This window comes from Sus scrofa, chromosome 3, assembly GCF_054392235.1.
Source record: "Sus scrofa isolate SSC_HxYL_T2T_F1_AM1 chromosome 3, Sscrofa_HxYL_maternal_Yorkshire_Landrace_v2.0, whole genome shotgun sequence".
NCBI lineage: Eukaryota > Metazoa > Chordata > Mammalia > Artiodactyla > Suidae > Sus > Sus scrofa.
Genome location: NC_139385.1, coordinates 100,705,471 through 100,731,982, shown reverse-complemented (window position 1 = coordinate 100,731,982; position 26,512 = coordinate 100,705,471). Strand labels below are relative to the sequence as shown.

The 26,512-nt window shown below is 35.3% G+C and overlaps 1 long non-coding RNA gene across 1 annotated transcript in view; it reads left to right on the top strand.

The window, feature by feature from the left end:
- Window positions 1-26,512, top strand: part of LOC110260015 (uncharacterized) — a 645,415-nt gene that overhangs the window by 543,735 nt on the left and 75,168 nt on the right. The window lies entirely within an intron of this gene.

The following is a 26,512-nucleotide window of genomic DNA, read 5'->3' as shown; positions in this document are numbered from 1 at the left end:
TATGATAATCTCCAGGTCCATCCATATTGCTGCAAATGGCATTATTTCATTCTTTTTTATGGCTGAGTAATATTCCATTGCATGCACGTACTGCATCTTCTTTATCCATACCTCTGTGGATGGACAATTAGGTTGCTTCCATGTCCTGGCTTTGTAAATAGTGCTGTAGAGAACATTGGGGTACATGTATCTTTTTGATAATCTTGGATCTTTGATGATAAAGTGATTGTTTCCTCCATGCAAGTTCATTTTCACATGTTTCTAGAATTTACGGATGCAATCCTTGAAGCCAGAATTTTTATGAATACAAACACTGTAATTTTTCCTTTCTATTTTAGGATGAATGAATTTCAGATCCTTGACAATGATCTCACAACCTCTCTTCAAATTTTAAGTACTTAGATGCTAAATAATATTTCTATATCATCTTGAGGAATCAAGCACTAAGCCATTCCCTGTCAAGGACTGCCCTGAAAGGGGAAATGCATTCTCTGATCTGTCAACCTTTGATTTCTAATAGGGACATCCACATTCTTTTAGATTTTTTTTAAGATAGACAACTCATACCTAATTATGTCATCCTCTAAACTCCCCAGAATTAACCTACCATCAAATCCCATCATATCGTCCTGGGAACTATCTCCTAGATTGTCTAGTTGCTTCCTAGTACCAAGACCACATCCTAGAACCTCCTTACTTCATTTTTGGACCCACTACATTCATCTTACCTAGGGTGAGAATCAACATTTTAAAATGCAAATTTTAACATACTCTCCTTTTCAAGAGTAAATCATTTTTTCTATAGCCTTGATAAAACCATTCCCAGTAATTACCAATAAGCTTTTTCTTTTTTAACCACATGGAGAATATTAAGCAGTGTCTCAACTTATTCTATTCACATTTACTTTCTTCTCTTGAAAATTGCCCCAAGGAAAATGAATTCATTTTGTTATTTGAAGCCTGAAGTCCCTGTCTTACATCCTATTCTATAATATTACAATATGGATAGAAAGGACAGGGTATTGGAGTAAAATACACCTGGGTTCAAATGTTTGCTTCATCACCTACTATGTGACCATGAGCAAGTTTCTAAGACACTTACTATTCGGCTTATTCTTCGTGGAATGGGAGCTAATAAAAGTCAACTTGTTAAATTGTGGTAAAAGTTCTGTGGGGGAAAAAATATCTCTGTATGTGTGTGCCATACAAGTCCTCAGTAAACGGAAACTCGTGTTTTGTTTTGTTTTTTTTCTTTCTGTTTGTGGTTTTTAACGGGCTTTTAATGAAACATTCTCCTTTCTCTACCATGAAAAACCTTCACTTGGAAGAAGATGGCAATTCTTTTCTAAAGGGGTTAATTTCCTTTTGCAAGATATAGGAACTGAGGGCTGAGGTGTTACTTCTTTTTGTTTGCAGCATAATTTTAAACCAAAGAAAACATCAAAACCTCGCCTTACTTTGTTTAGTATGTGTCATAACTTAGAGATTCAAAGGATCTTTGCCTTTTAGCTTCCAAGTAAAAGAGGTTTATTTATGGTGTCAACAAAGGTAAGAACAAAATTGCTAATTAGAAATTTAAAAACTTAGTCAATCAAATGGCCCTTGTTGTTAGGTTTTGATCACTACAAAAGGAGGAGTTTTGCATTTTCTTAGACACATACAAACGGCAATTTGTTAAAATTGCAAAAGAGCAGCAAAGGCTGCGTTTTACTTTTTCCACATATACTGCTAGTAGAAAGAGGAGGCTGTTTACCAGCACACAAGTAATAGCATTTTTTCATACAAAGGGGGAATCTGAAGAGGCAAACTTACTTAGGCTTAAAAACTATTCATGTCTGTCTCCCAAACACCACTTGAGACAAATTCTTTAGTTCTCAACAGTAGAGAACTTGTACCTGGGGACAGAACCAATTTATAATTGGGAGGAACTTTTTATTTTTCTTCTTTCTATGGTTACACTTGCACCATATGGAAGTTCCCAGGTTAGGAGTTGAATGGGAACTGCAGCTGCCGGACTACGCATGTCACAGCCATGGCAACATGGGATCCGAGCCATGTCTATGACCTAGACCACAGCTCATGGCAATGCTGGATCCTTAACCCACCGAGTGGGACAGGGATTGAACCCACGTCGTCATGGATATTAGTCAGATTTGTTACCACTGAGTCATAACAGGAACTCTAGGAGGAACTATTACTACCACTGTGACCCATCGTCTCATTTTCCATAGGGGCATTTTCTATGTGAAAAATCAAAGAAGCCTGTTATGGCTGAGAGGCAGGTTGAGGAGAGACCACAGAGCAAGGGGCAGAATGTGGACCTAAAATCCTATTATGAATAAATGAACATGGAAATGACATTGGAGTTGATCATTTGTTTCATTCACCTAAATATTGGAAAGTCCTTGCTTTTCTCATAAAAATTGATTTGGTTTATTGATGACTTTAAATTATCAAAATAGAAATGTGAGTGGAAAGGAGTACCCTCCCCTCCAGCTATGTGAAGGAGTTTGAGCCTGCAGAAGAAATGGGCATCCCATGATGTCCCAGGCAACTGAAGGAAGAGGGACCCCATAGCAATAAAGATGAAGCTTCTTTCCAGTTTGCACAGTGAAGTTCTTCCAACTCAAATGTGATTTAAAAGTTGAGACTAACAATGATACCAAAACATTACAGAAAGCTTATTCCTCTTTTCCCCATGATGTACTTATTCTTCAAGCCCAGATTAACTTCTGTATCCTCCCTAAAACTTTCCAGTTCCACTTGTAGACACAGAATTTCTTTCCTTCTCTGCCTTATAATATTCCTTTGTGGAAAGAGAATCTTTACACTCTGGTGGTAGTATTACCTAGGGCAAACTTTTGGTAAGGAAATTTGGAAATATGTCTAAAAAAAGCATATATCAAGAATTTGAAGTATGAAAATAAATGAAATATATTCAAAAATGTATGCATAAGGATATTAATTGAAATGTTAACTAAAAATTAAGAAAAAAGTGAAAGAATTCCTAATGCCGTACCATGTGGGATTGGTTAAGTCATTTTTGTAAAGGAAAAATATGCATATTATTCAATGGTTCATATGATAATATATTTATTATTATTTATTTATATAGAAACTAATTTTAAGTATAAATGTTAATTGAATTTATAAAACAGTGTATTTACAGTATCTATTGGATGAATCCATTTTCCCTTATATATATATGTGTGTGTGTGTGTGTGTGTGTGTGTGTGTATAAGCTCCAAAGATAAGTATATTAAATTTGTTAACACTGCTTGTGACTTCATGAAAGGAGTTTGAGTAAGTTCAATTCCTTTTGCCCCCTAAATTTTATAATATTCCACAATGACTATGCTTTACTCAAAAAAAAAAAGTATTGTTATAGTTAGGTGCTCTTTCTAATTTATAATTTTGATCTGTTTAACTGTATTGTAAGTTCCATACAGGGAATTTTATGTCTTTGTTAAAAACCCTTCATTCCCACAGTGTGTGATAGCTTCACATACCCACACAGTCATTTTAAGGTTATTTTGGGGTTGTGTTAGAAAGAGTATTGATTCCCAATCCATCCATGCAACTCTTATCTGAAATCCCAAGAGAAGTAAATTTAGGATCACTGAAAAATTTCAAACTGCACAGGGGTAAAATCAGTAAATTCCTTAAATCTGAGATTTTAGTTCTAAAGTTGCCTTTGTTCTGAGAATAGGCGTTGGGTGTTCTGAGGGCTGTCTCCTTGACTGTCCTGCATTTTATCCGTAATATATTCTAAAGATCACTCTCCTTGTCATTACTTTCTTAAATCAAGCATATAAATGCCACTCAGGAATCAGAACCACTAGATAGTCTGCATGCGTTTTACAGTGGGGAGAGCAGAGGTGAGAGCCCTGGCGGGAAGAGCCTGCTAATAAAGTATGGCTTTTAACCCCTGATGAGGGGCTGTGCAAACCACATCCAGCAGAGCACAACCTTCCTGGAGAGGAATACCAGCAGCTTAGGAACATCTCAGCAGTAGGCTTGCTCAAAATAAGTCTTGAATGCTCTCTTAGAAGCAATACTGTATGAACCAAATGTAACATACAGATGTGAATACCTTGTCATTTGAAATAAAAAAATAATCTCACTCCAATTAGTTCTGTTAAAATAAAAGTGATCCCTATCATCCCTGTAACACTATGTTACTGCATGAGTAGGTCTGAAGATATATCACGCCTTCCAGTAAATTCTTGTATCTTTTTTTTTCCTAGAGGTTCATATGAGTCAGTCAGCTATGAGGAACATTGGCCTCCAAGGTCTTTTGCTGCTCTCAAGTTCCAAAATGAGCATTTTAAAGATGATATAACCATTAAAAAATAAAAATAATTAAGGAGGCTGGAAAGGCAATTTCAGTGCCTTTCATAATGTTAATTTACAATAATGTCTATTAAGAGAGCATTTCTTACAATGGATAGAGTCACATATTTTTGCCATGACTATTCATAGACGATCACCTCATTTCTTACTGGGGTTAAATCATTATAGATATTTACCTTATGCCTATGAGGCATTTAGGAGAAAGACTGTGACGTCTTTAATAAATGACATTAAACCCTTTTTTTCTTTTCTTTTCTTTTTTTTTTTTTTTTTTTTGGTCTTTTTTTTTGCTATTTCTTGGGCCGCTCCCTCGGCATATGGAGGTTCCCAGGCTAGGGGTCGAATCAAAGCTGTAGCCACCGGCCTACGCCAGAGCTACAGCAACGCGGGATCCGAGCCGCGTCTGCAACCTACACCACAGCTCACAGCAACGCCTGATCGTTAACCCACTGAGCAAGGGCAGGGACGGAACCTGCAACCTCATGATTCCTAGTCGGATTCGTTAACCACTGCACCACAACGGGAACTCCTAAACCCTTTTTTTTAAACTCTTTCTCTTGTACTATTTCCAGATAATTTGGAAAGCATTTAGAAATTTAATATTCACTGCATGGTATTATTTCAGCAGGTTTTCCTCTATTTTGGTAATGACAAAAAGAAAAAAAGAAAAGAAAAAAAAAAAAAACCACAAAGGCTATCTCTCTAATCTGTTTTTTACCAAAATATGCAGAGAAATAAAGTAGAATGAAGCTACGCCCACACAAAGTGGTCTAGAGCAAAGGAAAACGTATTTCATAATAGGAGAGATTCTCAAAATAAAAATCTCACACTGTTGCCTAAGATTTTAAGTAAACATTGTGTGGGAGCAGATAGCAGTGGGAGAGTCTAGCTAGTTTGCAATCCAGTACCTCAGCCCTAACATTTTAGAAATGTGCTTTCTCTCAATGTCAAACTGGCAACAACAACTTCATTTCAGTTTTTTTTTCACTGGAGCATGGATCTGTGTTTTGGGGCAGCTGAGCTAATTTCTCTTTGAATTGAAAACAAGTCCACTCACAGTAGAAAATAGAGACTTCCATTTCTCTCACTATGGTATCCTAAGAGCCTGGAGGATTTATCCACTGATAACAACTAAAAGTATTGGAACAGATGTTACACACACAGGCACATACTGACACCCATATGTGTACTGGAACATTAGGTATATTTCAGAGGTCAGAAACTAAGTCACAGGTGAAAGAAACCTAGGGTAGAAACTGATCTTCTAGAGTGCATTTTGTAAAGGGCATTTTGGCTTTTACCATACCTGGAAAAATTGAGCATGGGTTTTTCATTTCCTCTTGGATAGCAGAAAAAGAAATGTCAAAGCCAAAGGCTACTAAATAGAAGGTACATCACTGAAAGAGATCTAAACAGATAACTAGAGTGAAACCTATGCTTTTTCCCAAATAAAGAAATCCCTGCCTTGGTGCTCAGTGAAGTTAAGAAAGTCATGTCCCTTGAAAAATTGTAACTATAACCTGACAAAGATTCTGCAGCATTTTTTCATGTTACTTTGGTGGCCCAAGGGGCCTCAAGCAGAGAATTTGACAGAAGTTTGACAATTTGTGGACATAATTGCCTCCTGACATCAGAATGGATATCTACAGGTAAAATAGTATGTCAAGTGGGACAAACCAAAAATGACAAAAAAGACATTATTGTCACAACTAAGTCAGGTGGCGAAGGAAACTTAAAGTCCTTTTCAAGCTACTCAAACATGAAAAATAGACATTTAGGATCACTCTGCTGTGTGAGAAGATGAAGTGAATTATTATGGTTTGAGGTGGTCTCTGACTACTGGTCTCCATTGGCAGAAGCTGACATGCCTACCTTCAGTGCAGACATCAAGTAATTCCCACCAAATTTCTAAAAGCATGAAGCTATGATAAAAGCTACAAAGCACAAAGAAATAAGACACTATGACTGAGAGACACCATGAACAGCATTATCAGACCCATGGAGACTATACATATTGGAACTATTAGGTAAAAGTGGGGGTTGAAAATATAAGTACATTTCAAGAAATCATTTAAAAATTGACCAAAGTGATTAAAATTAGATCTAAATAGAACTTCTAGAAATAAAAAAATGCAATAATATATGTTTAAAGGTCAATAGCCAATTTGACATGGAAAAAATTAGCTAAATACTCAATAAATTAGAATATAAATTTGAATTTATTGTCTAGAATGAAGTCCAGAAAGATAAAGAAGTGGAGGATACAAAAGATAAATTAAAAGATACGGCGTATAGAACAAGACAATCTAAAATATCTCTACACAGAGTTACAGAGGATAAGACAAAATTTGAGTGCAAGTAGTTTTTGATGTGATGAATTTTTCAGAACTGCTAAAAGCCACCAATCCACAGACTTAGGAATCAAAACAAATCCAAGTAGGAGAAAAAACCCGAAAGATAGCCAATTCAATATGTCATAAAGTACAGACTTTCAATAGGATGAAAATAAGGGTAAAAACTAAACAACTATTCATTGTATCACGTAATGTGATAACAACAACAATGTCCTATATATCTTAAAGTAATTGTTTAAATATTTATAATCAAATATACATTACTTTTCTGATGTATCACTCTGTTACTAAAAATAAGTAAGAGTGTGTAACTTCCAGAGAAGTCTAGGGGAAGAGAAGGTAATGAGAAAATAGTCAAGCAGAGGGAGGCAAAGAAGTAAGAACTAGAAACATGAAAAAAAAAATAATTACACATATTAGTACCCTGAGAAATAGATGTCAAAAATAGGATTAGATGTGCAAGAGATTGTTTGGGGGGAAAATGCGAAAAGTAAAAGAGAAGGAGCAAGAAAGGAGAGTTGGGGGAAAAAATCCATAAAGTCTATCTGACATGAGAAAAGAAAGAAAATTGGGTAGGAAGACGCTCAGACTGAAGAGCAATTATAAAAAGTTTTAGCCCATAAGGAGTCCTCAAGTCAAGTCATTCATCAGTAAAATCTTGTGTTTCAGAGAAATAGACCAGCAGGCAGTACACCCCAGCCATACTGTCATAGGCTGAGAGCAGCCCTGGAGAAGTGTGGCTTCCCTTTAAATATGAGGGTAGATCCAGAGAGGCAGCACTTTGGTTCATCAATCAATTTAAGAAAAATGTTTCAATTTACCAGGACTATATAATAATTATATAGCTAGATTCATTTAAAAATATTGCAAAATATATGCTAAATTTGACAGATCTTAGTAACAGTTGATGAGACCACTTGCATAATTTATTGTTACCAAGTTCTTCCTTTTAAATGACATGAAGAAAAATTAAATCAGTAAGGACTATAGAAGATTTGAATGAAACAAAACAATAAACTATAAAAAACAGAATATGTAGAAATAAATTCATTTTTCTCAGGAACTTTGTGAAATGCAGAAAAACTAATAATAGAGTGCTAGAAAAATTTTTGAATTGAATGACAGTGAATATATGTTTAATTTGCAGAACCCATCAAAACTGGCATAAAAATGGAAATGTTGACCCTCTCTATTATTTATTTATTTATTTATGTATTTTTGCCTGTACTCATGACTTATGGAAGTTCCCAGGTCAGGGAATAAATCCAAGGCACAGCTCTGACCAGCACCGTAATTGCAGCAGTGCTGGATCCTTAACCCATACACCTGACCAGGGAATGAACTATCACCACCTCAGAGACGATGCTGGATCCTTAACTCACTCCACCACGGTGGGAACTCCAACCCTGTCTATTTTTTAGAAAATATGAAAGGGTGGAAACTAATAAGAAAAACATACAAGTAAAAAAGGTAGAAGAAAGGAAAAGAAAATAACCCTAAAGTTTTATAAGGAAAGAAATAGTGAACATAAGATATTAATAGAGTACAATGCTAAGTAGATCAACAAAGTCACAGTATAGTACCTTTGAAAAAAATCGATAAAGTTAACAAGTTCTTTCAAGATTGATTTTTAGAAAGAATAAATGGAACAGATAATAAATAATTAGAAAAATAGAAGGGAGCAAAAGCAGCACTAGAAATGTAAAAGTGATGTTATAGTAAGATTATGCCAATAAATGTGAATTTTTTTTTTTTTTTTTGGTCTTTTTAGGGCCACACCCATGGCACATGGAGGTTCCCAGGCTAGGGGTCAAATCGGAGCTGTAGCCTCGGGTCTGTGCTACAGAGCCACAGCAACGCAGGATCTGAGCCACGTCTGAGACCTACTCCACAGCTCACAGGCAATGCCGGATCCTTAACCCACTGAGTGGGGCCAGGGATCAAACCTGCAACCTCATGGTTCCTAGTAGAGTCCGTTAACCACTGAGCCATGCACAATGGAAACTCCTTTTTTTGTTTGTTTGTTTTGTTTTGTGAAAACTTAAAATAGAAATTTTTGTTAATATTATAATTATAATACTCACAAATAGCTTAAAAAAATTGAAGCAATGGTCAGATATCTACTATGAAGTAAATTCCTGGCCAGAAAAACTGCAAACAAATCTAAATGATGTATAAAATCTCTACATAAGAAATTATGAAGTATTACTAAAAAACATTTTAAAATATGAATGTAAGTGGAGAAATATAGCTTGTTTTTAGAGTCTATGCCTCAATATGTCAAATTTTTACATGAAGCAAAAATTTAAATGTTCATGTCAAGTAAAGGAAATCTAATTCACCAATAAATATAAGAAACATTGTTTATCTCATTACTAAAGAGTAAAATGTAAATTTGAAACAACACAAAATATAATTTCACACCTCACATATTGGCCAAAATTGAAAACTAATGGCAATGATGGGGAGTAACAAAAATAATTTTGGGATTGTAAATCAGTACCTCAAATTAAAAAAGAGTTCACTTTTATATGGTAAAGTTAAAGGTGTGCGTAATTGAACCCTACAATACTATTTTAGCACGTTCACAGTAAAACTCTTATCTATGAGAACTGAAATCTTTTACAGTAAAGCTGGAAAAAAAACCACCCTGGAACCTAAATTTCTTTTTTTTTTTTTTTTTTTTTTTTGTCTTTTGTCTTTTTTGTTGTTGTGGTTGTTGCTATTTCTTGGGCTGCTCCCACGGCATATGGAGGTTCCCAGGCTAGGGGATGAATCGGAGCTGTAGCCACTGGCCTACGCCAGAGCCACAGCAACGCGGGATCCGAGCTGCGTCTGCAACCTACACCACAGCTCACGGCAACGCCGGATCGTTAACCCACTGAGCAAGGGCAGGGACCGAACCCGCAACCTCATGGTTCCTAGTCGGATTCGTTAACCACTGCGCCACGACGGGAACTCCATGGAACCTAAATTTCTATCATTAGTATATTGGGAAAGAAATGTAGTATATTCATGCATTGATTTTTTTTTTTACAGCAGTAAAATGAATAAAATATAGTTGCAGAAAATAAAATGAAAAATTATTGACATTGTTATTTTCAAAAACAGAGCAAGTTATAGAATATATATAATATGTGTTCATTTATTTAATAAGCAAAATTGGACAAACCCAGGTGAATTTAATACCAATTTTATTTTTAAACCTGTGTGAAAAAAAATGAAGTAATAAACACTCAAATTGAGGAGATAGTTCTTTCTTCTAGAGAAGGGAAGCAATAGAATGAAGGATTACATAAATGACTTCAAAGTAATAATTTCTTGTTCCCTTAAATTAGGTGGTATGCAGATGCTCTATTTTTTGTATTTGTCATAAATATTTATATATTATTAATGTTAAATAATAATAACTGAAAAATGATTAATTATGAATGCCACTGTGTGCATCTTTGAAACTCAGAGTTTTTCAAAGAACCAAAGTCCTGTAGAGAGAGGATACTGGAAGGATGAAGGCATTTGCCCTTTATTTGTTACGCGTAACAGCCCTGACTTAACCACTAACTTAATGGAGCTCATGCATAGCAACACAGTTTAAAATAATTTTATTTGAAAATTCATTTCTTGAAATGCTTTTGCAGCAAGAAAAATTAATTTTATGTGAAAACGTTGAGCAGACACAGCAAAGTAGTCAGTCAAGTAGATTGATGTTGGTCCATAATTATGCTGTTGTTATCCAAATCTGATTCTTCTCTTTGGTGCTCATAAATAGTCTATGCGCTTTATCACATATAACATTAATATTACTCATAAACTCATGTTAAAAATTAATAACATCAAATGTTTTCTGTGCTTCAAGTTCTTTTCTAAATGCTATATGTAGGATCTCATTTTATCCTCATGGCAACCTTATGAGGTATTATCAACTTTTTACCAAATAGAAAATTAGGGCAGCTCTTTGAATCCAGAAGACTATAGTCTATTTACTAATTTAATGTTGGCAATGGTAATTAGCATTTTATATCCATCTTTTATCCAAATATGACTGGTAAATACTGTGATGATAAAAGAGATGATGATACAGATCCTTTACCCAAGCAAATTAAACCTCTAAGATGATGAGATGAAGTAAACTTACATGGACCAAATAAAAAACAATGCAAAGTATCACACATGCTCTCAGAGGCTTATTACTGTGCATAGTATTTTCAAAATGTAAGAAAAAATACAAAAACAAAATGATATGAACTTGAGAGTTCAGAGAGGATTGCTACGTAGGAGCTAAAAGTTCCTTAAAAAAATCAACAGATGTTTTAGTTACTTTGTTGCTATCTTATTTTCCCTTTGCTTTGCAAATAGCAGGTGTTCAATACGTATCTCAGGAATAAATGACCTCATGAAGGAAAAATTTTTCAAAGAGTTGGATTTTAGGTGGTGCTCAAAAAATGTGGGCATTCTATGGGAAAGAGATTTAATAAAATAATTGTAGGAAAATATGCTATTGAAACATTGTATTCATTGAATACAATGTAACACATGACCTGTGTGATCCCATGTTACTCAAGCACTTGTTCATTTGTCAAGTGTTTATCCTGGTCTCACTGGTCTCACTGTGACATCACAGTGACATCACAACTTCTTAAGAGCAGGGGGCCACATCTTTTACTTTTTACAGAGTTTCCCATTCTATATATGTTAGAATGCAATAAATATTGACTGCCCTTTTGGAAAACAGTAATTTCTTACTTATTTCTATGGCTTTGTTTTTAAGAAGTACATTGACTCATAGAAGACCACTACATGAAATCATGAATCTTCTCATTCATATTATTCTATTTTCATTGTTTCCCAATGGAAATATATAAGAACATCTCAATAAAATCCTATCCAATTATGAACCCATTGGAGATAACTGCATAAAGCCTTAAAGAGACTCACTTGTTAAACTAGTAAGCCTTGTAGTTCCCGTCGTGGCTCAGGGGTTAACGAATCCGACTAGGAACCATGAGGTTGCAGGTTCGATCCCTGGCCTTGCTCAGTGGGTTAAATATCTGGGGTTGCCATGAGCTGTGGTGTAGGCTGCAGACTTGGTTCGGATCCTCTGTTGCTGTGTCTCTGGCATAGGCCAGCAGCTGTAGCTCCAATTAGACCCCTACCCTGGGAATCTCCATATGCCACGGAGCAGCCCTGGAAAAGGCAAAAAGACAAAAATAAATAAATAAAATAAACTAGTAAGCCTTCAGAAAGGTAATTTTCATACTCTAACAATCAGTCCAGGGTTCTTTGGAGAAGTGATTCATTTCAAGCTGGAACAAGGAAAAATACAAGATGATGCTGAAGTATTTTATATATATAAGGACTTCCTGTGTGGCTCACAACATATATATATAAAATTATATATGTTTAAAATGTCCATATATGTGTCTATATACATATATATGTGTGTGTGTGTGTGTATAGACAGTTTTGAAGGCGCAGGACCCAACTTGAAAGAGCTCCAAATGGCCAAAGCTGGAACCATTTGAGCAAAAATAAATTTTGATTCTGTTGGATTTTAACTCAAAGAATAAAATATCCCTAAACAACTGAATGCATAAATAAGTGGGTGAGAAGGGACAGCTCTTAGTGAAGATTTCCAATTTATACATATAGGAGGAATGAGGAAAACAGGAACTCACCATGTAGAAATCCTCAGCATTGATGGCTATGAGCAAGATCTACTGATAGGTGCTGAAAAATAGTCAAAGTTTTACGCAAAAACAGAACATTTGCATAGACTTAAGTTAGCTCTCTTAAAGTAGTTTCCTCCCCAGTTATAAAGATAGCAGTACTAACTACATAGAGAATAAATCTGGGAGTAACTATAGACAAAAATCAAGGTCAACATCACCGGTTAGAAAACATATCATCATGATGCAGCAGCTGATGTGATGAACCAAGGTAATATCACCTCTCTGGCATTATTCCCATTAAGGCATTACGGTGTATAGTTATCAATCTAATCATGAAAATAAAATTCACATAATCCCAAATTGTGGGACATTCTACAAAATATCAGACTAGTACTCTTCAAATGTGTCAAGGTCATGATAGCCTGAAGAACTTTCACATTTTAGAGGAAACTAAGGAGAAACCACATCTAAATGAAATCAGAGATCTTGAATTGCAAACTGGAGTAAAGGACATTAGTAAAAAAACTGATGAAATCTTACTAAAGTTACTAATTTTTTGAAAATTAGGTTATTTTTTCAAAGATGATTATTGTTTGTTGCTCTTATTTGTGATACAAATTTTTTTCTGTATATTTTAATTTCTATCCTTGTTGGACTTATTTCTCATAAATAGAATGGTGTGTCTGTATAGTGATGCCGATGAAGGGTTTTCTCACTTTAATTTCATGTTCTGAATACAATTTTTTGTGGAAAATATTGTTTTCCAGTGTTTTATTTCAGGAAAATTGGGATAAATAGCTTCATAATTTCCTGGAAGTAAATTTGCTTTGGGCAAGGTTTGAAGCCAGCAGTGTGAATCTTCTCAACAGATGTTCAAACATTCATGCCTTCTGGGTGCTTGGTCATGTCAAGGCATGGATATGGCTCATTCTACCAAGCCATTTCCCATGCTGGCTATACTTAGGCTCCCTTTTAAAAAGTATAATAAATGTTCATTAATTTATTTTAGAAACCTAAAATCTGTATTATTCTGATTTAACACAAAATGTTGGTCAGGTTTGGAGATTCTTTTGTCTACCTTATCACATATTTTTTTCCAGCAGCATTTAAATGTTAAAAAATCTGTAGGCCATACCAAAATCACAGGCTGGTCCAAATATTAAAATGATTACAGATATCCTATGTTCTATAAATTTGGAAAATACTAAAGAAAGGAAAATGGGGACAATCCAAAACAGGGAAGTAGAATAGCTCTTTCACACACAGACACACACACACTCACATACACACAAAACACAGAAAATTCTTGCACTGCACTTCATGATGTTAAGGCTCTATCACCGGTATTAGGGATAATGTTTTTTAAAACTGTAACTTCAAAATAATGATAAAATGAACCTACATTCAAGGTTTGTTTTTTGTTTGTTTATTTGCTTTTTTTTTAGGGCCGCACCTGCAGCATGTGGAGGTTCCCAGGCTAGGGGTCGAATCAAGAGCTATAACTGTCGGCCTATACCAGAGCCACAGAAACACAATGCCGTATCCTTAACCCAATGGTCGAGGCCAGGGATAGAACCTGCAACCTCATGGTTACTAGGCGGATTTGTTTCTACTGTGCCACAATGGAAACTCCCATTCAAGGTTTTTCTAACACAATTAATGATGGCACAAATAAGATGTTAAACCAAATTTGAAAGAAAAATCCAAACATATGTGTGTAGTATACAATATAGGTAAATTAGGCAGCTTACAATGCTTACGTGAATTTACAAATGGATGTGAGATTTGTGAATATTCACAGAGGACAGATTTACTTCACTTTTCTATGGATAAAGAATTTTCATTTGCATTACTATCAAATGAACTATCAGTTTTCAGTACAGATTAATAAAATGGCTGAAACATAAAGATGAAGATATCCCAAAAGGTGCACTAGACAAGTATATTAAGTAATCTTTGTGGTCAGTTTCAATGTCATTCATACTTTTTATTGATACTGGATATATCGATGAAAGTCTTTTGGTCTTCATTGACTAGTCCAATCATTCATTTAATATACACTTGTTAAGAATTTACTACATGTGGAGTTCCCATCATGGCACAGCAGAAACGAATCCGACTAGGAACCATGAGGTTACAGGTTCAATCCCTGGCCTCGAACAGTGGGTTAAGGATCTGGCATTGCCGTGAGCTGTGGTGTGGGTCGCAGACGCAGCTCAGATCTTACGTTACTGTGACTCTGGCGTAGGCCGGCAGCTGTAGCTCCAATTCGACCCCTAGCCTGAGAACCTCCATATGCTGTGAGATCAGCCCTAAAAAGACAAAAAAAAAAAAGAAGAAGAAAAGAAAAGAAATTTACTACAAATCAAGTACTATGTCAGGTCTTGAGTTTATGAAATTAACAACTGTGAAGAGTCTAAGATTTAACCTACTTGCAAGCTAACATATTAGCCTGCCGCAGTTTTGTATATTGAGCAACACCAGACACTGGGTCAGAAACACAAATAGTTTATTAGTCACAGTAAAAAGCAGTAATAAGAACAATACACTAGCTCTGGTTCCCAAAGCTACTATTCCCATAGAGCAGTGGGATAAAGGTCAGTGTTTATCTGTGCATGGACTCAATTTGCATTACAGAGGAAGGATTTCCAAATTAAGAGACTCTCAGCTTTTATAGGCTGCTGGCACACCTGCCATCCTCTCTCCCAGAGAAAGAGATGACTAATTAAACAAATCTCTGGAAGAGAGAGAAGGCATCTCTAGAGAGGGAGACTTTATCTTTGGAAAGGCTTCCAAGGCTCTCTGTTGTATAAACATCCTTAAAATGCTATTTGTGTAGAAGGTCTGCATTGTGCAGGAATATGGTAAAACCACAGAGAATTTTCTCACAACATAACCTACTAGAAAAACAAATCTTCAGATTTCTGCATTTCATGTTAAAATAACCCAAATTTTAGATATTTATTTGGGATATTCATTTATACTAAGACTGTGGAAACAAAGAAGAAAAGAAATACTAATATGTTAGTGGAAGTCAGAGAATGTTTTGCAAAGAAGGCAAAACATTTGGACTGAATCTGAAAGAGTGGATAAGAAATATCTATGTTGGTTGATATAGAAAGCATTTCAAGTGGAGATAAAAAGAGGCCCATTGGAAAGGAATTTGGAAAGTTTAAGTTCTTTGTTGCAAGAGGAGCTATTCAGTATTCTTCAGTTATAAAATACAAGGAGACAGAAAATGGTGGGAGATGAGAATGAACACAGAGGTAGAAGCCATATTGTGAAAAGCATTATGTAACATGAAAATCATTTGGATGTTGTCTTTCTGGTGATGTGTAAACACTGAAAAATGTTGGTCAAGAAAAAAAGGATTGTATTTTCAGGTTAGAAAGAATTTTCTGGCAAAAAGGGTGAGGAAATCAGTCAAGAAGAAATGAAACAGGAAAAAATTTCTCTTTTGACCCACGATATCTAAAATCTATGATAGGGAGTCCCCATTGTGGCTCAGCAATAATGAACCTGACTAGTATCCACGAGGATGTGAGTTTGATCCCTGGCCTTGCTTAGTGGGTTAAGGACCCGGCATTGCCATGAGCTATGTGGTATAGGTCGCAGACATGGCTTGGATCCTGCGTTGCTGTGGCTGTGGGGTAGGGCAGCAGCTGCAGCTCCAATTTGACTCCTAGCGTGGGAACTTCCATATGCCACAGGTACAGTCCTAAAAAGCAAAATAAATACATAAGTAAATAAATAAAATACAATCTATGATAAATTTACACTTAGATTGTCTTGATATTATTACTTACACAGATTATATTAAAGAAAATACCAAACATTCTTAACTTTAAATATGCCTTCAACGGGAAAACAGTTCTTACACTCATACTGTAGATAGTGCCAAGATCTAGAATTGGAAGCTCTTATTATTGAAAAATAAATTATATGTAATTATTTCATATTTTGGTAGAAATGGATTTGCATAGCAGACTCAAGATTTTTGTCATCTAAAATAAATCTGATCTCCATTATGAGAATATATAAATAATCAAAAATTCTATACAACACATATTCCTATTTTAAACTTGTTCTATGCTAAAATTGCTGCAACCCAGATACCTAGATCTTGTGGGTGAAGAAAGATTCTGCAAAAAATAACTAGTTGGACTGCTGGACTTATTTCTTCTGTAATAGATGACAATGCTAACCTTATGTTCAGACCAAAACCAGAGTGAAAAATCCAGAGAATATTAGACAAAGAGAGGGAAAGATATCTTTCAATTTAGTGTAAATCACTAGACTTTAAGAAAATCTTAAAATTTGACCAAGATATTGATCATTTATTAAATATTGGGTCTTCTGTTAAGTACAGGGATATATGTAGTAAAAAATATTTTAAGGCATGTAACTGGCCCTCATAACAACACACAACAGTAAGAACTCAAGTTGTAAATGTCTTAATATCTCATAGATAGATATGTTCCTGCATGATTAAGGGAAGAGTGGACAGAAATAGAAAGCCCACTTTGCCCAGAGTACAAAAGTCTGATGAGATTTTCCGTGGTGGTATTAAAATTGTGAAGAATCCTCAGAGTACTTGAGGAATAGAGTGCCTGTTCTTTGGAGCTCACAGGACCCAGTCTGTATGGTCCATTTCCTTATGTAGCCAAACATTTATTAATCCTTCTATGCCATATGAAGAACAGTCCTTAAAACCGGAGTAGGTAGACAGAAGGCAACTTTTGTAACAAACCCAACATTTATAACCCTGTTCCTCATTTCATTCTCCACTCCCAACAACAATTAACCTGAGAAGTTGTTCCAGTTCTTTCTTTCTAAATTCTGGGGCCAGTGTTTTTTATGAGTCCATTCTCTAGGTGAAATTTGACACAACGTACCCCCTCTTAACCAATCTATAAATCTGAATATTGGGTGTAGTGACACAGTATACACACTAGCTCTGAAGCATAGATTCCAATTCTGTTACTGTGCATCTTATTCAAATGCCAATTATGTATTTCTTTCTCAGGCTCTAAACCTTGCTGTTTAATCAAAGTAAATCTTCTATTAAAAAGGGCCTGAGGAGTTCCCATTGTGGCGCAGTGGTTAACGAATCCAACTAGGAACCATGAGGTTGCAGGTTTGGTCCCTGGACTTGTTCAGTGGGTTAAGGATCCGGCGTTGCCGTGAGCTGTGGTGTAGGTTGCAGAAGCGGCTCGGATCCCGAGTTGCTGTGGCCCTGGTGTAGGCCAGTGGCTACAGCTCCGATTCGACCCCAAGCCTGGGAACCTCCATATGCCGTGGGAGCGGCCCTAGAAAAGGCAAAAAGACAAAAAAGATAAAAAAATAAATAAATAAATAAATAAAAGGGCCTGAGTCTCTATTTCTGTGAATCTATCCTCATGTAACTTTCTACTATGACAATACAAACATTAAGTATACTGCTGCTAATTAGTAAACAATAAATAGTATTATTTTCTGACATATTCTATCTGCTTATAACAATTTCTGTTTATTAACTCTTTAATATTTTACTGTTGTCTACAGTATAGATGCAGTTAGAATACAAGGCAGCGTTTCCATTAGAAATGATAGTTTAAACCTCTCCTTCCAGTTGGATGATGTGCTTTATGCAAAGAATGAGTCTAATATGTTAGTGCTTATCTCTATTGGGTGAGAAGCAAGTCAGTAAGCAATTAGCAAGCCTTACCAAGTCACAGTATGCTTAAATCAGAAATTGGCCAGTGGACTAAACCCAGACACCTGCCTTGTTATAAATAAAGTTTTATTGGCATGTAGACTCATCCATTCATTTACATATTGCCTTTGGCTATTTTATGCTTCTGGAGTGAATTTGAACAGTTTTGACAGACACTGTAACTTGTAAAGCCTAAAATATTTATTTACAGTCTAGCTTTTTCAAATAAGTATGCCAGCTGCTTTAGTTTGCCCAAGATCACACTGAAAATTAGTGGCAAAACTAGTGTAGAATATGTATTTCTTGACCCTTAGTCTCACGCACCTTCTATTCTGTCACATAGCCTCACTACATCCAATATTCTAATGTTGAAGAATAAATCCAAAAGTGATAAGTAAAAAAGTGATTACAAGTAATTAACAAGTACAAACAGAATTTATCTAGTTTCACTAAAGTTTTCAAGAACTACTAGTTTAGCTTAGTGATAGTCTTCTGTAGCATTTGCAGAGAAAATGTCATAGATGATATGCATTTTTATGAATGTCACGAGAATGTCATAATTAAATGTCATAATTAAATGTTTCAAACTATATTAGGTTTTACTATAAATATAACAAAATAATAATTTGAAGTCTACATTAATACAGGATATATCTACACTATAAAATAACCAAATAATTCTTGCCATCGAAAGACCTTTGCCTTTTAGTATGAACAGCACAAACTCATTATCCAAAACCCTCAAAAGAGTAAGATAACTGGGAAACAAATTATTAAAGCTCAGGAACTCTAGACTGGTCATTCTCAAAGTGTGGTCCCTGGACCAACAACATTGGCATTATCAGGGAATTTATTAGAAATGCAAATTATTGGGCTCCCCCTCAGACCTACTATATCAGAAATTCTGGGGTTGAGGTCCTGCAATATGTGTTTTAACAAGATTTTCAGGTGATTTTTAGACACACTAAAGTGTCAAAACCTCTGCTTTGTAGAACATAGGCAATAAACAAACACTCTAACAAATATAATAAAACAGTAGGCAAATCATCATTATAGACAACAATTTGCACGTCATTTATTTCTATTTGATAAGCTATATTAATGAATCTTACCTTTTAAAAAAATTATCAGTTTTAGTCAGCAACTAGGAACCTTGCAAATTATGATCAGGAAGTTGATCTGAAATATTCATTAGGAAGGGAATGTTACATGCAGATTTCAACAAACAATCTAATTCCATTTTTGATGTTTGATTGCTGAAGCCTTTAAGCTATGCTCCCGCTTTCTAGGCAAGTGGATAAGAAAGCTCAGTGCTCTCTCTGGCAGGTAGTTTAAACCACACAAACCCTGCTGGCACGTACCCTCACCCCAATCCTTAACTACCTTGAAAAGCCCGAGCCAGTTTCCTTCCTCTGCTCTTTCAAGCTATTCTGGACCTAATTAGTAGCCACCTTGTTCTGCGCAGAAAGCTTATTGAGTACTAAATCTCTTCATGTCTTCTTGGTGTGTGTGGAACCATCAGCACTGACATCTGAACCAAATATGGGTGGTGGAATTCTGTCCCATTTCTACAAAATGACTAAACCAGAAATTCAGACCCTTCTACCATTTCACTGAAAAATATTTGATAACATGACTTGAAAAATCCTGTCAGAAATTGCAGGCCTCCTGTGCTGTAGCTTTCAGGCAAGAACTTATATACATAAAATTAAGGCTTTTATTTTAGGAGCTTGATCAGATGCTGTGTTTTCCCAGAAATCAAATTCTAATATCCCAAGATCGTTTTATTGAATATTTGTGCCACAGGGACTGAGATACAGCTACAGCTACTCTAGAAAAGAGGAAGTAATTGCTCTGATAATCATGCCACTAAGACACAACTGGGAGAAAAGTAGCTTCAGGGACAATATTCAGTAGCTAATTGTTCAACTCTCCAGTATACTTTGCTTATAGACATTGAGTCTAGTTATGGGGTAAATCAAAGTGAATAAAGCTCAGCTGGAATTTTGATATTAGTGGTACTTTTCTTTAGTGTTGCTTCCTGAAAAAAAGTACAATTAAAATAATACAAAGCCCACACATCTCAGGAAAAATGAAAGATACAAAATGGAAACTACATACAACAAAAATCACCTCAGAGCACCTTATATTTTGGATATTTTAGGTACACTTTTCAATTATAAATTACAATTGATCTTAAACTCCAAAACATCAGTAAAAGAAAATAGTGTGGAAGCTGATCTGCTGAAGAGAATCAGATAATAACTTCAGGCCTTAAATATAATAAAAAATACATATTTTTTTCCTTACCACCATTTTTGAAATGATATTTTCTTTGCAATTACTGATTTTATGTTAAATTCAGGGTAAAGCATTTTCATTCTTGTTGATGAGTAGCTGCTCAACTATTGATCATAATCACTAAATTCCGATTACTAAACTTAAGGGTATTTGAGTGCTATGTAACTGCTATTAGAAAAAGAAGCTCAGACTCTCCAGTAATTATATACTTCCATGAAAACCTAGAAGCCATGGCAGTTGCTCACCAACTTAATATTTGTACAGCATGAACATTTTTCATAAAAGAAATCTAAACATTAAGTTAAATTTTCTTCTATTCTTTGATTAACCCAAATCACAAAGACACCACATGGTTTAATTAGAGATCATTCAACTGAGTGTCTATTACAATGAATTCTTGAAGGTGAGCTGAAAATGGTAAAATTTTATAGGTAAAGGTTTAAATAATTATGATCGGTAAAACATTTGGTCTGGTTAGTTCCTGCTATAAATTATCCACAAACCAAAGGAAGAATCTGTATGATCTTTATGATGTATTTCATCCTTCAAGTTACTAATGAGACAGCTGGGGGTTATTGTGAAGAAATATATAATCTAACTATTTAATATTTGTTCCAAAATTCTCTGTCAAAAACAGCTTGCAAGTAATTGTTGAGCAGAGAGTTGAGGAAGGGATGTTACAGAGATCTGAGGTGCTAATGGCCTTTAGAAAACAAAGAGGACATCTAGGAAGTAAGGCTGGTTAACAAGAATAAGGAAACAAAAGAGGAGCTGCTTCACAGGGCTCAGAGTATTATTTAGAAAAATACTGGAGTTTTGCTTCATGAGGAAGCTCTTAGTAGAATTAAATAAAACCCTTAGCAATTGTTTGAGGTCTAGATACACAAGGAAGTGCATAACAAACTTAATTCAATGAAAATGAAAGGGAAGTAATTTACCTCTCATTTATTTGATAAGTAAACAAAGTAAGAGATTTTTGAGCATTGCTGTCTTGGCAGTTGAGACAGTTATGGTTAGAGGAGACCAAAGGATTACCCTATTTCTTAATTTCTTATTGCAGTGTTCTCGATACAAATGAGTATTGAGATTATACTCAATTATAGTATGAATTATAATCTTATTTAAATATTTTATTCTGCTTTTTACATTGTTTCTGCTGCAATCATTTCTTTTATTTTCCTGACTGACTTGTTTATTAGTGTCTGTCTTTTATCCAGGGAGCTTTCCCCAACATTTCAACTTCTTCCTGGCTTTTGATTCATTTTTAACAAATTAAGGCACTAAGAAAATTTTTAAGCTTTTGTCTGGAGGCCTTCACTGAGGATCACTGGTTGAGAAAGATATTGTTTCATTGTGTAACTCTAAACAACTATGTACTTTTTTCTTGGGATTGTAAATTAATTTAAAGAGAAATCTTCCACTTTTCTTCCGGGTGCTAAGGAGGAGAGTACCAGCAATTTGGGAGCTAAATTGGAGAAGTGGATGAAGGTAACCGTTTAACTCTGCTTTTACTATAATCCCCTTACTAACTAAGTGATTGTTCCCATCGTCTTCTATTGCCTGGTGTCTATAAGCATACCGTATCTCTGGTTCAACTGTTCCAGTGAGTAAACTTCCAGGCTCCCCTTCACCTGGAATAGGGATTGAGGGTTGGGCAGTAGCCTGGTGACAGAGGCTTGGGGAAGACATATGGGTCATCTTACTATTCCTTACACAGAATTTAAAGCAGTATTCCTCCTGGGGTTCAATTAATTGGCTAGAATATTTCAGAACTCAGGAAAACAGTTTACTTATTAGATTATTGGTTTATTATAAAAGGATATTACTCAGGAAGAGACAGAATAAAGAGATGCATAGGCCAAAATATGGGGAAAGAAGTACAGAACTTCCTTTCTCTCTAAGAACATGCCTCAATCCCAAGACCTCTAGGTATCCACCAATGTGGAAACTCTCCAATCCTCACCTTTTGGGTTTTTATGGAGGTTCGATTACAGAGGCATAATTCATTGGCCATTGACATTTGATTTAACCACCAGCCCCTTCCTCCTCCCTCATGGTCAGGAAGGTGGGACTGGAAGTTCCAATCCTCTCATCACAAGGTTGGTCTCCCTAGCAACCAGATCCATACTTAGGTTCTTTCCAAGTCACCTTATTGACATAAATTCAGATGTTATTGAAAGGAATTTATTATGAATATCAACACATTTTTATCCTTCTTGTCACCTAGGAAATTCCAAAGGTTTAAGGAGCTCTGTGCCAAAAAGGAAGATAAAGACCAACTATATATTTCTCATGTATTTTTTAATTCCTTAACTATGCCTGTGGTCCTATCTACTTTCTAGGCAGTTGTTTCTATAGCTTTATTTTTTTTTAATTTTATTGAGCATAGTTGACTTATAATTTTTTGGTAATTTCAGATGTACAACAAAGTGATTCAGCCATACATATGCATATATCCATTATTTTTCAGATTCTTTGCCCATGTAGGTTAATACAGAATATTGAGTAGAATTCCTTGTGCTATCTAGTAGGTCCTTGTTGGTTATCTATTTTATATATAGTAGTGTGTGTATGTTAATCCAGAACTTTTAATTTATTCCTCCCCACCATGTTTCTCCTTTGGTATTTATAAGTTTGTTTTCAGACTCTTCAGAATAAGTAATCTTCAGAATCATTCATCTGCAATATTTTTAAATTTGATTTCACATCTAAGTGATATCATATATATATTTCCTATTATAAATCACAGTAAAAACAATAAGAAATCAGCAGATTACCCTCCTGTTCTTACGTTCTGGCTCCTTACCCATGGGTGTCATTATTTAGTCATTTTCCTAAACTTGCTGAAGCCAGACTGTTTTCCCAGTTCATAATTTTTGCTCATCCTTTCTTTCCCACTCTCAACTAGAAGACCTTTTTCTTCTTTTTTTAAAAAAAAGAAAGGCATATTAAAAAGTTTCAGAGTTTATTTGAGCAAAAGTAGATTCAAACCAGGAAGCACCAAACTAGAAATAGTTAGGAGCACACCATCTATGGGAGGCAAGATATTTATAGGAAAGACAAAGGAAGGAAAGTAAGGAAATTATTTGATTGGCTATAGCTTAAGTGGCTACCTGGAAATCCTTGTTGGCTGTTGTGATTGGTTGTCCTTAGGTTTTGATTTCTTAACCTTGAGGCATTTACAGGCTTAGGTTTTGGTTTGCCTAAGTAGGTTCCTGAGGCAACTCATTTTAATGGGGTGCCTGGGATTAACAGATGCAGACTATTGCCTTTGGAGTGGATTAACAATGAGATTCTGCTTTGTAGCACTGGGAACTATGTCTGGTAACTTTTGATGGAGCATGATAATGTGAGAAAAAAGAATGTATACATGTATGTATAACTGGGTCACCATGCTGTACAGTAGAAAATTGACAGTACATTGTAAACCAGCTATAATGGAAAAAAATAAAAATCATTATTAAAAAAATTACTGCCACTTCCTTGTTTAATTGATTTAATACTTTGAAATGCGGTTTCTTCCTATGTAATCAATATTTTGTCCACACTTCAAAGCCAAACCATATCTGAAATTTTTGTCGTCATTCTCCTTAACACCTTGAATTAATTTCTCTTTCTTTTGTGTCTACATAGCCTCCAAATATATTTCTACTTAAAAAACAGTAATATTCTGTCCTGACAATTAAAATTTGTTCATCTCAGGCATCTCTCTATACTCCAAATATAGTATAATGTCCATAAATATTATTTAAATGCATGTTTTTAATTAAAACATATTGAACTCTAAAAATTTATAAGATATGGTATTCTGCTTTTTTTTCTTTCTCTTTTTACCTCCTTCTAGTGGTCCAAAGCTTAAGCATTTTATGCAGTATTAAGACTCAGAACTGTATCTCCATTTCTGTTTTTAATAAAATCAAACAATGAGTATTTACTGAGCACTTACTATTAAATGAAATTAAAGAAAGTAGTATGTGAAGATGCCTACTTTGTGCTTGCTCTTCTTTTTGGAGTTGAGAACCATATAATTAGTGTAAGGTTTTAAGACTGCTTTACCTAACTTTTAATATAGTTAAGGAAAAATACCCTCAAATACAAAACAATATAAAATTCACGGCAGTATAAAATAAAAGGCTAGATTGTGGGTTCTGTGAGGGCCCAGATAAATGAAGAAAATTATGGGTATAATCTTTCCTGAAGAATGAATAAGAACTGCAAAGAAAGGGAAGAAAAAGACTGAGAATTTTAAATGAATGAATAGATTTTTTGCAATCCCAAAGAAACTCTAAGATTTTAAAATGAGATCATTCTGAATGGAGTAGCAGTAGATCAATTTTGGAGGAGCTATACAGAAATCAAGCAGCTAGGGATAGGTACACCATCACTAGCTTGAAAACAGGCATTCACAAAAAAGGAAATCACTAATCAGAGGAATATGATAATGGATATGAAGCTTTAGAAAATTTACATCAAGCATCCTGAAGAATGGTTATGTTGGGAAAGGTAGTTGGAAACCAGAATCAGCTCAAGAATTCCAGATCATAGACTCCTTTTTTTTTTAGGTTTTTTAGGACTGGACTCGCAGCATTTGGAAGTTCCCAGGCTAGGGGTTGAATCGGAGCTACAGCTGCTAGCCTACACCACAGCCACAGTAACACCAGATCAGAGCCGCATCTGCGACCTATACCACAGCTCAGGGCAACACAGGATCCCCAACCCACTGATCAGGGATCAAACCCAAAACCTCATGGTTCCTAGTTGGTTTCATTTCCTCTGCGCCAGGATGGGAACTCCCCAGATCATCGAATCTTAATCTCAGAAATACAATATTGGTGGGACAATCAAAAGCATGAATGAGAGTCATATTGTACAGGACAAAGTTCATGACGGCTATGGCTGTTTTTGATTGCTAATTACAAGTGATTTTTTGTGGTTGTTTTTGTTTTGTTTTGTATTGCTTTGCTTTATTTCCCTATTAAGGGACCATCTCTAGAGTTGCTTGCTGGAGTTCTGATGAAGTTATGTAGGATAGAGTCAAGGAGTTTAGTTTAAGGACAGTTGATAGACTCTAATTCTCAAGTGATAAAGACCTGGGCTAGGTAGTAATTCTAAGTAAAAAGGAAATACGCCCTGTCAGTGGTGAAGATACCTCTAGTATTAGATAAGTATTGGCTAAGAGACAAGGTGAGATAATTTCTTGTGCTTTCACTATTTTTTTTTTAATATTTTAGCTTTTTGCTTTCATTTTCTTTGCCCAATATGTTTGATTTCTGAGTTAAATGGTACGATTCTTATGTGAAATTTCATTACATTTATGTTATTAGGAATCTGGAGATGCTGGTTCTCATCTTCATATATCTTATTAACAAGAATAATTAATATTTGTTTTATTTTTCCTTAACAGATCATGCCTTAAGAATAGGTGATTATCCATCACATGTGAGGCATCTGTGTTGGCACTGAGTAAAGCTTATGTCTCTCATAGGAATATTGCTTCTCAGAATTCTAGGAGCTCAAATATTTTTCTCTTCTTAAGGCTTTGTCTTTTGTTTCTGTGAAAATAGTCTAAGAGTTGCAATAGATTTCAGTCAAACTTTTATTCTAGTTATCTAAGGGTTGGTCTTTTTGGAGTGCAGGATTGGATGGGAGAATGATAATGAAAGAAAGGAAATAAAAATGGCTAGAGGCATGGGGAACTGGCAGTGCACCCTAAGAAGAGAGAACATGAGTATACAAACTGCAATGACGGAGGTGTTACAGCCAATTTAATTAAAAATTTCAGGTAGGTCTAGTCAGAGGTGAATTATAAACCCAGATATTAATCCAGAATAATGTAGCATTTTTCTAAGTACATTTTGAGACAAAAGATCCACAAGTTGATGTTCTCATTATTGGTTTTCTTTCCCATCACCCTTGACTACAATTAGATAAATGTCATATAATACTTCCAGGGCTATAGGGCTAAGGCACCTCCTGATATCACTCCCTCTCTCAGGGATTCATGGTCAACTCATTAGTAAAGAATGAGATATTGTGCCAGTTTCAAAGTTCACTTAAAGAATCTCACAGAGTTCCCGTCATGGCTCAGTGGTTAATGAAGCTGACTAGTAACCATGAGGTTGCAGGTTTGATCCCTGGCC